Source organism: Protopterus annectens, chromosome 6.part1 (genome assembly GCF_019279795.1).
Source record: "Protopterus annectens isolate FY-2018-M chromosome 6.part1, PAN1.0, whole genome shotgun sequence".
In the NCBI taxonomy this organism is placed as follows: domain Eukaryota; kingdom Metazoa; phylum Chordata; order Ceratodontiformes; family Protopteridae; genus Protopterus; species Protopterus annectens.
This window is the reverse complement of record NC_056738.1, coordinates 195,968,914-195,981,405: the sequence shown is the minus strand read 5'-3', so window position 1 is coordinate 195,981,405 and position 12,492 is coordinate 195,968,914.

Sequence of the window (12,492 nt, the reverse complement as noted above, 5' to 3'; positions counted from 1 at the left end):
TGTAAGAGGAAACAGACTCCCCGGAGGAGAACATCACTGAAGGCACAGATTTTAATGAAGGCGAAGGGTCCCCACGATCATCATCTGAAGATGTTTTCATTGGAGAAATCTTAGAAATCCTCAAGCAAAGAGGTGGTTTAATGTACAGCAACCCTTCGTCTGAGGGATCTATTTTCCTGGAGGCTTTTGGTACTGGACCGTCTACCTCCTGGGTGACTCCACCCGCCGATGACCTCATTGACTTGATGTCATGGCTGGCATGGAAAGAAACGTGATGCCATAGAGTCCATTGCTTGCAGACCATATAGGATAATGGCACCACCAGTGGATAGACAGTTTTGGGGGAAGGGAGTTCCTGTTGATGCAATGGTTGTTGCAGCGGCCACCAAGAAAAAACTTGCAGAGGAAAGTTCCACTGCCCATCCTCCCAATAAGAAGTCATGGGCAATGAACAGATTTGGGAAGTGTGTCTATGCTTCAGCAACCTTCGCTTTGAGAATTATTTGGCACACTTTGCTAGGCTTTAGAGGGATTTGATCAAGGAATTATCAAATACCCTCTTGGGTGCTATTTCTGATGAAGTTCAGGCGTCTGTTACTTCTCAACTGATGACCCTACAGTCCATAACCAATTAATTCATGAGGTTGGTATCACATGTAGCAGAAGGAATAAAATGAAATATGCCCAATCCAACTCGCACAAGGTTCAAAAGCTGACAGTTTATTAATATAAAAAGACCAACAAAGATGAATGCTTTCGTCCCATAAAAAGAGACTTCATCAGATAAAATTCATGGTGTAGTACTCACTATAAATACCTTCCAAGGTACCCTCCCTCTTAAATTAGTCTATTAAATAATTAAACATCAAATAATTAAACATCAATACACAATCTTACTTAAATTTTCATTATTATTATTAATGAATTGCAGACCATAACATTATTCAGTACCAGCCAAACCATTAAATAAGCTTAAAAGGAATTTATATAAAACATAAAGGTTATTGAAGTTCTCTCTTCTTTTCTTTAAATAAAAGCTGCCTTCTCATTCAAAATAGGTTTAAAGGATACCTGGTCATTTAAACCAGGGAGTAAAGTAGCATTCAACCTAAGCTGCCATATCAACTCTCTTTTCATTAAAAACCTCTTCCAGTCACCACCTCAGTTTTATTGCTTCAAGAATGCCAAATGTAAAACAGGAAAATTTACTACATATGATGAAATGTTTATACAGAGCACTGGTCTCCTTTTCTATAGTAATGTCATAAATGTGTTAATATGTTCTATTTTTCAAAGCTCTTGCTCTGTCTTTCCTAATAGAAAGCAGGACATCCATCACATTTGGCCAGATAAACCAATCTACCAGTGCTACAATTGTCATCTTGAAAATTCACCGTACTCTGTAAGAGGTTTTCCAAAATCAAACTACGTCCCCTTGTTATAAATGGACAATGTTTACATCTGCCACATGGGTCAGTTCCCCTATTCTAAGATGTGGCATAAGATCCGACACTCTCAAACAATTGTTTGACATTTTTCCAGTTTTGTATGTAACCACAGGTTCTTGCCCAACCAATTCATATAATTCTTTATTAATCTTGAGAAAATTCCATTTTTTTTATAATTCCTCTGATGTTATTAGCATATTGGTTGTACTCGAGTATTAAAGCTTTCTCGAACCTAACATTTCTGGATCCTTCCACTGTTGTTTCCAAACCAGTACCTAGCAGGGGTTAAATTTAACACCCCAACATTGGTACACCTCATTAATAATCCCTTCTAACATTTTTTTCTGGATAACCCCTGTTGACGACATCTCCTTTAGTTTTTCAAGTTCATCCCAAATGTCCCCAACCTCGGATATCATCCTTGCAGTAAAAATAGCCTGCCCTTTTAAGATAAAATGTGGGTGGTTGTTAAAATAGTGCAAATAACTATTACAAAAAGTTTCTTTTCTGAACAAATTGGATTTGAAACCACAAGCTGTATGTAGCAGAAGGAACCTTAAGGGCAGCGGGTTCAGGCGTTTCCATAAGGAGACAAACCTGGATGTGCCTCTGTGACTTTGCAGAGCCTTTCAAGTCTTCCTTCATCAGTGCTTCCTTTGACAGAATGTCTTTATTTGCCCCAAGGTAAAAGCCACTCTGTCCGGGTGCGAAAAGGATGGAAAGACCCTATCTGCCATGGGCGTGTGTTTTTCGACTCCTCAAAGAACCTTTTCCAGGAATCAACGTGGTGGTTGAAAAATGTGGTTCAAGAAGTCTCAGGGTCCTTTTCAAGACAAACATGGAGGAGTTTCCCCCAGAGGCAGAGGAGGGAACTTGAATGGATGAAGACACCCCCGTGGCAGAGGAGGCCCACAGAACCAGGGTTCCAGAGAATCTTTCTTTGACATACCCTACCAACATTCCTGAAAGGAGCCCCAATTACCCACCTCTAAAGACCATCAGGAGACGTTTATCCCTGTACCAGAGAGCCTGGCTAGGTATAACAAAAGGGGTCTACCTGATTTAACCAAAAGCTTCAAACGCCGATGAGAACACCGACACCGGAAGATCGACAACGGAGAAGACCGACAGTTGAAAATCCCGACACTGAGAACACCAACATGTTAAGGTAAGTGTGTGGTAGGGATGGACTTTAGGGTTAGGGAAGGATTAAGTGAGTTAGGGTTAGGGTGCGGGTAAGGTAAGTGTGCAATAGTGACAGACTTAAGGGTTAGGGGCGGATTAAGTGAGTTAGGGTTAGGGCGCGGGTAAGGTAAGTGTGCGACAGTGACTGACCTTAGGGTTTGGGTTAAGGTTAGTGCATAGATAGTTGTGTATGTAACGTTTAATGTAGGTTTGTAAGGTGTTTGTTGTGCTTGTGTTGTGTGTGTGTTTTTCGGAAAAGGTATTTGTTTTGTTGATTGTCGGGATTGTGTTTTGTCGGGCATGTGTAGTGTCATGTTTTTGAACTTTCGGTTTTGTGGTGTCGGTTATTTCGTTGTCGGTGTTTTGGCATGTCAGCGTTATCAGGTAGACCCAACAAAAGATACTTGGGTGCAGAAAATCATTTCTAGAGGATATATTGTACCCTTTTCCCTTTCTCCCCCAGTCCAAAGGAAAATCCCTAATGTCCCACCCAGTCAGCAGGAACAAACAGCAATTCAAATACAAAAGCTGCTAGAAAAAAAGTCATCCATGTGGTCCCACCAGGCCAGATAAAATCTGGAACTTACTCAAGGTTCTTTTTAGTGCCAAAGAAAATAGGGGACTGATGACCATTCCTGGATCTGTCTAAACTAAACAAAGCAATTTGAAGAACCATATTTTGGATGGTCATGGTTCAGTCCATTCTCCCATTTCTGGGCAAGGATGATTGGATGTGCTCTATAGACCTTCAGGAAGTGTACTATCACATAAAGATGAACAGACGGTCCAGAAGGTACTTATACTTCCAGCTATAAGCCAGTCATTATCAATTCAGAGTACTGCCCTTTGGACTCGCCACAGTGTTTGGCAGTAGTAGCAGTTTGCCTCAGACTGCAAAGATTCCAAGTGTTTCCATATCTAGATGACAGACTCATTACCACTCCTACCAGGCATAAACTCGTATGCGCAAGAGACCAGGTTCTCCAGACTTGCTCTCATCTGTGGATTATCATAAACTATGACAAATGTCATCTGGAACTGACACAGATTTTAGAGTTTATAGGAGCTATTCTGAATGCAAAGATGACCATTGCTTCCCTTCCATTACCGAGAGTTCAGGCCATAAGATTTCAAGTCAAAAAGATAATATGCAGCACCACAATTTCACCCTGACTGATTCTTCAGGCTGTGGGATCGATAGCAACAGCAATAATCTTAGTTCCACTTGCTAGGTTTTACTTGAGAATTCTACAATGGATGTTAGCTACTCAATGGTCGATTCTTTATCAACGACTGTCTTACAAGATAAGAATCACTCACATCTGCAAGATTCTAAAATGGTGGATTCATTCAGACCAGATTCTACAAGGTTATCCGTTCATTCCCCCTCAGTCCAAAGCCATAGTGACCACAGATGCTTCTCAGCTAGGGTTTGGGAGGAGGCATTATCTGGGAAGATAGTCCAAGGCACCTGGTCCCCCGAAGAGGTCAATTTGCACATAAATGTCCTGGAGATGAGAGCAGTGCAGTTAGCTTTGCAGGCATTTCAGAATACTCTCCATTTGGGGACCATTGCATTACATTTGGACAGCATGTCAGTTGTCTGGTACATCAACAAACAGGGAGGAATCAAATCCTACCCACTGTGTTGAGAAGTTCTCAGAGTGTGGCAGTGGGTGATCTCTTCCAACCACTTTCTTTTAGCAATGCACATTCCAGGGAATTCCCACGTGATAGCAGACAAATTGAGCAGGTGCATTTTACCCCACGAATGGTCCCTCAACAAAGACTGCGAACACAATCTTCCGACAATGGGGCCAGCCTTACTGTGCTCTATCCACATTTCCCCTGAACAACAAGTGCAGCAGCTACTTTGCCCTAATCCCCGAAGGACTCTTTACTTCATGATTGGCCCCCCAGTCTGCTTTACGCATATTCTCCCACTCCATTAATACCCAGATTTCTTCAGAAAACTGCAAGGTTGAAGAGCAAGGTCATCCTCATTGCCCCTTATTGGCCTCGACAAATTTGGTTTCTCTTCCTTTGGCCTCACCTGATTCAACCACCTTGATTTCTGGATCCAACTCCAGATGACCTATATCGCCCAACAAGCATGATACATCCAGACATAGTGAATCTCAAGTCGACTGCCCGGTTCCTCCAGTTTCATTAATAGCCAGACAACCTATGCTGTCTTCTGTCCATCATATTCTTTTGTCCTCCCGTAGACGTTCCACCAGAAAATTGTACTCCAGCAAATGGAAGAGATTTGTTTTTTTGGCTCAAAACCATAATGTTGGACCTTTCTCAGCCCACATTCATAATATCTTGGAATATGTTCATCGTGTTTCACTGTTGCAGTCATTACTCTTGGGTTATCCTGCTGGCAGGCTACCCTCAGTCGGCCAGAATTCCAAAGTCTAGGTCCGGCGTCGGTTGCTGTCGCCTCCTCCCTGACGTCAGTGCGCCAGGGGTATAAAAGATGCAGCCGACGCCATTTTCTTCAGTCTTTCTTGCCACACGGTGCCTGAAGCAAAAGCAGTTCGCAAGTGCCGGTCGGCCGACTCCTGAGATTTTCAAATCCGAATTTCAGAACCAAAGTCTTCATTAAAGCTAAGTACCCCGTTGGGGAAACTTTTTTCTTGCTCCAGACCGATGTCAGAAAAAGTTAACAATTGTATTTCTTGTGGGAAGCAAATACCTCATAAGGATTTTCACTCTTACTGTATTCCTTGCCTAGGCCCTGATCACAACGTTGCTAAATGTCGGTTTTGTGTTAGATTTAACCAACTCACTATTAAGCGTCGGTTCGATTTTGCATTTCATTACTTTGGCCGGAGATTTAATTATATAATGCTGTCGGACCAGCCGACAACCGGAGTTTACAAAAAACACAAGGATAAGGATAGGCATCTGAGGTCCAAAACCGAGAGGCCTCTGCTAGGCCAGTCGCCGGTTCGCCGGTTCTCAGTGAGGCGCTTTCGCAGCCACTGGCGCCTGCTACCTCAGAGCCACAGGCCGCTTCCGACTCCCATGTGGAGCCGACTGGGCCTCTGTATACTCAAGGTATTGGACACTCGGAAATCATTCCCTCAGATGGGTCCGGAGCCGCTGTGCAGGCATCGGCTTCTGAGGGTGTCTTCAGACCTACACAACTATATATTAAGCCATCTTCAGCTTCAGAGACGAAGACTAGAGCAGCTCTAATGACAAAGAAACAAGTACAGCATTCTCCTTTTCAGACTTCCATGCCTAAAAAAACAGATGCTCAAAATGGCTGAAGACCTAATTACTTTGATCAGGGGCTCCCATCCCCCTCCTGATAAGAGGCTTAGGCAAGAGACAGAGTATGATTCTTCTGATCAGATTTCTGTTTCCTCTGATTCCTATTCTGAACAGGATTACTCCATGCTTCCCTATGAGGATTCTGATGCTGAAGAATCCATTCCTTCAGCCTCTCCTCCTGAGGATTATTCTTTTGGGGAAACCCTGCATACCACGAGGGAGCATTTCCACTGGGAGAGCCAAGATTATTCTGAATCTAAGAAAAGGCTCAGAGACTTTCTGTTACTTCCTCAGCACAGATCCCTTGCTATTCCATCTGTTCTAGACATTGTAGATGATGTATTTTCTGAGTCCGGCCTTTCCCCTGACTCTTTACCCCCTGCACCTGCTAAGCCAGACAGATACTACAGGGTTCCGGATTCACATACATTCTTATATAAAAACTCCGCTGCTGACCCAGAAACTATATCTCAGGGTCCCAAGGGGGTTAAAGCTTCCACTGCAAAAAAACCCTGTCCCCTCTGAAGGGATTCTAGGGCTCTAGACAGATGGGGGAAAAAGTCATCACTTCTGCTACCCTGGCTGTAAAGGCTTTAAATTGTCAGTTTCATATGCTTAAATATCAGCAATATTTAATGTCACTGCTTAAACAGAAATTGTTGACAAATACTGAATGTTCAGAGAACAAGGAATTGCAGGATTTATTGCATGCAGCTGAACAAGTGGGAAAGCATACTTTGCAATGTGGTTATGATTCATCGGAGGTCTCTTGCAGGGCCGCTGTTACAGGTTCTGTTATTAGAAGGCATGCTTGGTTAAAGGAACAGAATCTGCCTAATCACGTTAAAGCAAAATTATTAGATGCACCATTACAGCATGATATTTTGTTTGGTACTAAAGCAGAAGAGGTGTTAAAAAATGAAGGATAAAGCAAAATCCATGCAGACAGTCAAGGATTTCTTACAGGTACAGCCACCCAGGTTTAGCAGGAACTGGCCTTCTAAAAATTGGTCCTTTCCAGTGTCAGACAGACCACAAAGAGACAGATACAGGCATCCCAGAGGCAGATCTCAGCCCCAAGGCTCATACAGGCCTAAACAATGGGGTGCTCCTACCTCCAAAAGCAGAGAAGACAAATCACAGCCTTACAGGAAACAGTCCCAATGACTTTACTCTACCAGATCCAAGCACTTTTCTTTTGGCAGCCTCCTTAGGGGGAAAATTAGCACTTTTTTCATCAAATTGGCAAATGGTTACCCAAGACAAATGAGTCCTGAACATAGTGTTCCAAGGCTACAGGTTCCATTTTCACACTCTACCAAAGTCAAAAGGTATGCCAGACCTGCCACACAATCAATGGGCAGAGGCACAAAAACAAATTACAGCCCTCATAGATATGAGGGCCATTCGGCAAGTACCAGAACAAGAGCAGGGGCAAGGATTTTACTCCAGACTTTTCCTAGTACACAGAAAGGACAAAACCTGGAGACCAATACTGGACCCGTCTATACTAAATACTTTTCTGGAAGTTCCAAAATTCAAAATGTTGACTCTACAGCAGCTACTACCCATGCTGGGCAAGAAGGCTTGGCTCGTAACTTTGGACCTAAAAGAGGCATACCTGCATGTCCCAATCAGACAGTCTTGCAGAAGATACCTCAGATTCATAGCTGGCTCAATGCATTACCAATTCTCTGCACTGCCCTTTAGCTTATCTTCTGTGCCCAGGGTCTTCACAAAATGCCTGGCACCAGTAATTGCGTTTTGCAGACAAAAAGGAATTCAAATATATCCCTACTTGGACGACTGCCTAATTCAAGCAGAGAACCAAGACATTCTTCTAAAGCATCTGGCGTTTGTAAAAAGATTACTAATCGGCCTAGGGTACACAGTAAATGAAAAGAAATCAAAACTAGTGCCCTTTCAAGAGATAACATTCCTGGGTGCAAGCTTAAATACAACTGCCCAGATGACTTATCTCACGCCAGACAAACAGAAGCAACTGACTACTTACTTCAAGAAATTGGCAACAAAAACCCACTTATCTGCAAGGAAAATCCTGCAGGCCTTGGGTTTCATGGCATCCTGCATTCTACTAATTCCATATGCCAGACTGCATATGAGGAAACTACAATGATATCTAAAAAGTGGTTGGACTCAGCATTGCCACAGCCTGGAGACAGTAATTGCACTCATTCCCTGCCTGCAACAGGAGTTTCGATGGTGGGCAGAAGCCTGTCACCACAACAAGGGTCTGCCATTCAGTTTACCCACAGCCAGACAGACACTGACAACGGATGCATCAGATTATGCCTGGGGGGCCCATATGGCAGGAAAATGTATTCAGGGCACATGGCCTGCAAACCAGATGCATCTTCACATCAATCAAAAAAAGATGCTAGCTGTTCAAAATGCCCTGACAGCTTTCAAGAACCTGCTTCATCCAGGAGAGTTACTGAGAAAGACAGACAACACTACAGTCATGTGGTACATAAACAAGCAGGGAAGTACACACTCCTACCCACTCTGCAGACTAGCAATGACATTATGGGGCACAGCATTGGCTTTTCAAGTTTACCTGCAAGCACAATTCCTGCTAGGAAAAACAAATACTCTGGCAGATGAACTAAGCAGAAACCTCATGGATCCCCACAAATGGAAACTGGATCCACAAATCTTCAGCATGATACTAAGGAAATGGGGATGCCACGACATAGATCTATTTGCCTCCCCTCACAACTGCCAATTGCAGAGATTTTGCACAAGGATTTATCACAAGCAAGCATGGAAAGTGGACGCCCTAGCCTTCAGCTGGAAAAATCTAATTGTATATACCTTTCCTTCACTGCCTCTCCTTCCCAGGGTACTCCTAAAGGTCAGACAAGAGAAGCCAAAAATGATACTGATTGCACCAGACGTGCCTCGCCAACACTGGTACCCAATCCTAAAGAGCTTATCTCAAGGTCCAGCATGGATATTGCCTCAGACTTCTCACTTGCTGACCCAACAAAACAATCAGATCCTGCACAGCCAACTCAGGACCTTAAATCTGACAGCATGGCGGATAATGTAGCCATTCAGAACACTCCTCTTTCAAAAGCTGTTATGGATGTTATCTTGGAGGCCAGGAGGCCCAGTACCAGAAAATCTGAAAAATGGAAGAGATTCTGTGCTTGGAACCAGGAACAAGGCATTGACACGTGTGTACCAAATATCCCTCAGATTTTACAATACCTAACTGAGATGCTGAATAAAGGCCTTTCTTTCTCACCAATTAAGATTCATGCCTCTGCCATTTCAGCCCATTATAATACGGAACCACCTATCTTTTCTCATCCTTTAATAAGGCAGTACCTCCGAGGGGCCAAAAACATTAGGCCTCCAAGGAGAGCACCAATTCCGGCCTGGGACCTCAATTATGTTTTGGAAAAACTCACACCGCCTCCTTTTGAGCCAGCATCAACAGCAGATATAAAATTCTTATCCTGGAAAACAGCTCTGCTCCTAGCAATAACCTCTGCAAGGCGAGTCTCAGAGTTCCAAGCACTCATGGCTGTGGAACCTTTCATCATTTTTTATCCAGACAGGGTTTCTCTGAGGACAAACCCTACATTTATGCCTAAGGTGGTGTCCAATGTGGCCCTCAACCAAACCATTCATTTACCTACCTTTTATCCAAATCCAAGGGTGAGAAAATTCTGCATTCTTTGGACATACACAGGCAGTTACGCTTCTACTTGGACAGAACTAAAGCTTTCAGAAAGACTGAGCAACTTTTAGTGTCATGTGCTGCAGGATCACAAGGAAAGGCTATCTCAACACAGATGGTTTCTAAATGGATAGGCCATTGCATCCATTTCTGCTATTCTCAACATGGCAAATCGGTGCCTAAGGGCATTACGCCTCATTCCACCAGAGCAGTAGCCACTTCAGCAGCCTTCCTCAGAGGAGTACCAACCGAAGATATCTTAGAGGCTGCAACCTGGAGTTCAGTGCACACCTTCACAAAGCACTACCACTTACCTCTTTACTCTAAGTCCAGAGCAGGCTTTGCCACTGCAGTTCTGCAGGGCCTCATAGCCTCTCATAACCCTATTTAGCCCAGCCACCCATCCTCAGCTTTGGGATTCAACCCAAGAGTAATGACTGCAACAGTGAAACACAATGAACATAGTACAGTTGTATACCTACCATAAATGTAGATGTTCGAGTGTATTCACTGTTGCAGTCCAAGTTACCCTCCATCTCCCTTTTCTTTGCTGGGACTTATCTGTACTTCTCTATCGTATACAGCCTATGTGGTGTATTTGCTTGTAGATGAAGGAAATGTTTATTTTTGTGCATGCATACTTATTGGCATATTTTTCAGCCTACCAATTCGGGGGCACCTGACATCTGGGGCAAGAAAAACTGAAGAAAATGGCGTTGGCTGCATCTTTTATACCCTTGGCGCACTGACGTCAGGGAGGAGGTGACAGCAACCGACGCCGGACCTAGACTTTGGAATTCTGGCTGACTGAGGGTAGCCTGCCAGCAGGATAACCCAAGAGTAATGACTGCAACAGTGAATACACTCAAACATCTACATTTATGGTAGGTACTCAACTGTACTTTCTAGTGCATCTTTTTGAAGAAGGAGCTAGTGCTTCTATGGTTTAAAGTTAAATTAGCAGCTATTAACAGTTTTCATGTTGGAATAAATGGTTCTGTGGAGTCCCATAATTTTGGCAAAGCTTTTTTGAAAGGCACTCTACTCTTAAGGCCACCCTTTAAAAGATAGTACCCCTCTCTGGGACCTAAATGTTGTGCTGCAGTCTCTTACACAATCTCCCTTCGAACCCTCACCTACATGCAAACTCAAAAATTTTTCATGGAAGTCAATTTTCTTAGTGGCCATTACCTCGACCAGAAGAATTTCTGGGATCTAAGCATTGTGTTTGAAACCTCCAAACTTGATTTTTCATAATGACAGAGTTACCTCAGGTACCTGTCTGTCATTTCTTTCAAAGGTGGTGTCATAATCCAATATAAATCGATCAATTAATTTGTCAGTATTCTTTCCCAAATTTTCTTACAAAGGAGAATAAGTATTGCATTTATTGGATGTTCATAGACAGTTGCATTTTTGCTTACATAGGACAAAAAACATCAGCAATTCTAATCAATTGTTTGTATCATATGTGGAACCAACATTGGCAAAAACAGTTATCAAAGTTACTCTATCTAGATGGATGACAAATTGCATTTCCTTTGTATATAACAAATTGGGTATTGCTCTGACAAAACCTGTTCAAACCCATTCATTTCACCAGATCCATGGCAACTTCATCAGTTTTTTCAATCCAGAGTATCCGTGGATGATATTTGTGCAACAGCTACTTGGGCTACTCCCCATACCTTTATTACTAATTACAAATTAGATCTGATCTTCAGAGGAAAGAAATTTTGTTCTTCTATGGTGCTCAGGAATATCCTTCCTTGAATCCTCCCTGGAAATTAAGTAGCTGGGGACTCTGTCCCATCAGTTGAAGACAGAATGAAAATGGATAACATCAGATAAAGAAGTTATGTACTCACCATAACGTTCCATCTGTGTTGTCCATTTTCATTCTTCAACTCCCCTCCCACCAATCCCAATCTTTAAGGCTTCTGGAAGAATGAGTGCTTAGTGGACCTGCATGCCTTTGTGTATTGTTTTTTATGTAAGCTCCAGATATAGCTTTTCCGTAATAATTTCCATCTTTTACTTTCTACTAAGGGGGCAAACAAGATCTGAAGTAACTGGGGTTGGTGCATTATGGATAAGGGAGAAGTCCTTGAGTATTTGGTTGCCACAAGCTTTAGCAATGGCCGAGTTGGATCCGAGGGATTGGATCCAAACCCATCAGATGAGGAAGAGTGAAAATGGACAACACAGATGGAACATTATGGTAAGTACATAACTTTTTTTTACCGCATATTACTTTATTTGCTTTTGTTGGAGAGATTTTTTTTTTCATTTTTGACATGAGAGTATCTAAGTAAATGCTTATTTGTGCTGGTTTGAATGCTTTCTATTTTATTTAAGGACATATATTTGTTTTTGTACTACCTGGACAAGTGAATTTTACTTGGCACTGTGATTGGGTGGTGCTGTTTAGTACACTGCTTCTTGTAGAACAAGGCTTGGCACATTTTAAACAGTTTCTGGTATATTTTATGCAGTTTAGCCCTATTTCCTGTGTGGGGAGATAGTTTATCTTTTCTATTATTGCTACCCTTAGTCAGCCCTTAATAGTGTTGGTGTGTTATTATGGCTGGTGTTTGTTTTTTCCCTTGACTTAATGTATCGTAGTAAGGTTGCACCCCCATCAAATCCAGCTGCACCTAAAAAGGAAAAAAAAAAATCAACAAAAACATGCCTCAGCCCACAGTTTGTGAATTTGTTGTTTACTTAAGCCATCCTGCAAATTACTTACCTTTTTCCCTGTCACCCTATGGTTTGTGGCCACAACCCTATATGGTATAGGGGTTAGACACATCTTCGAGGGTTGTTCCAGTACCTGGTCCAGGTATGGGAAAACCAAACCCTTTA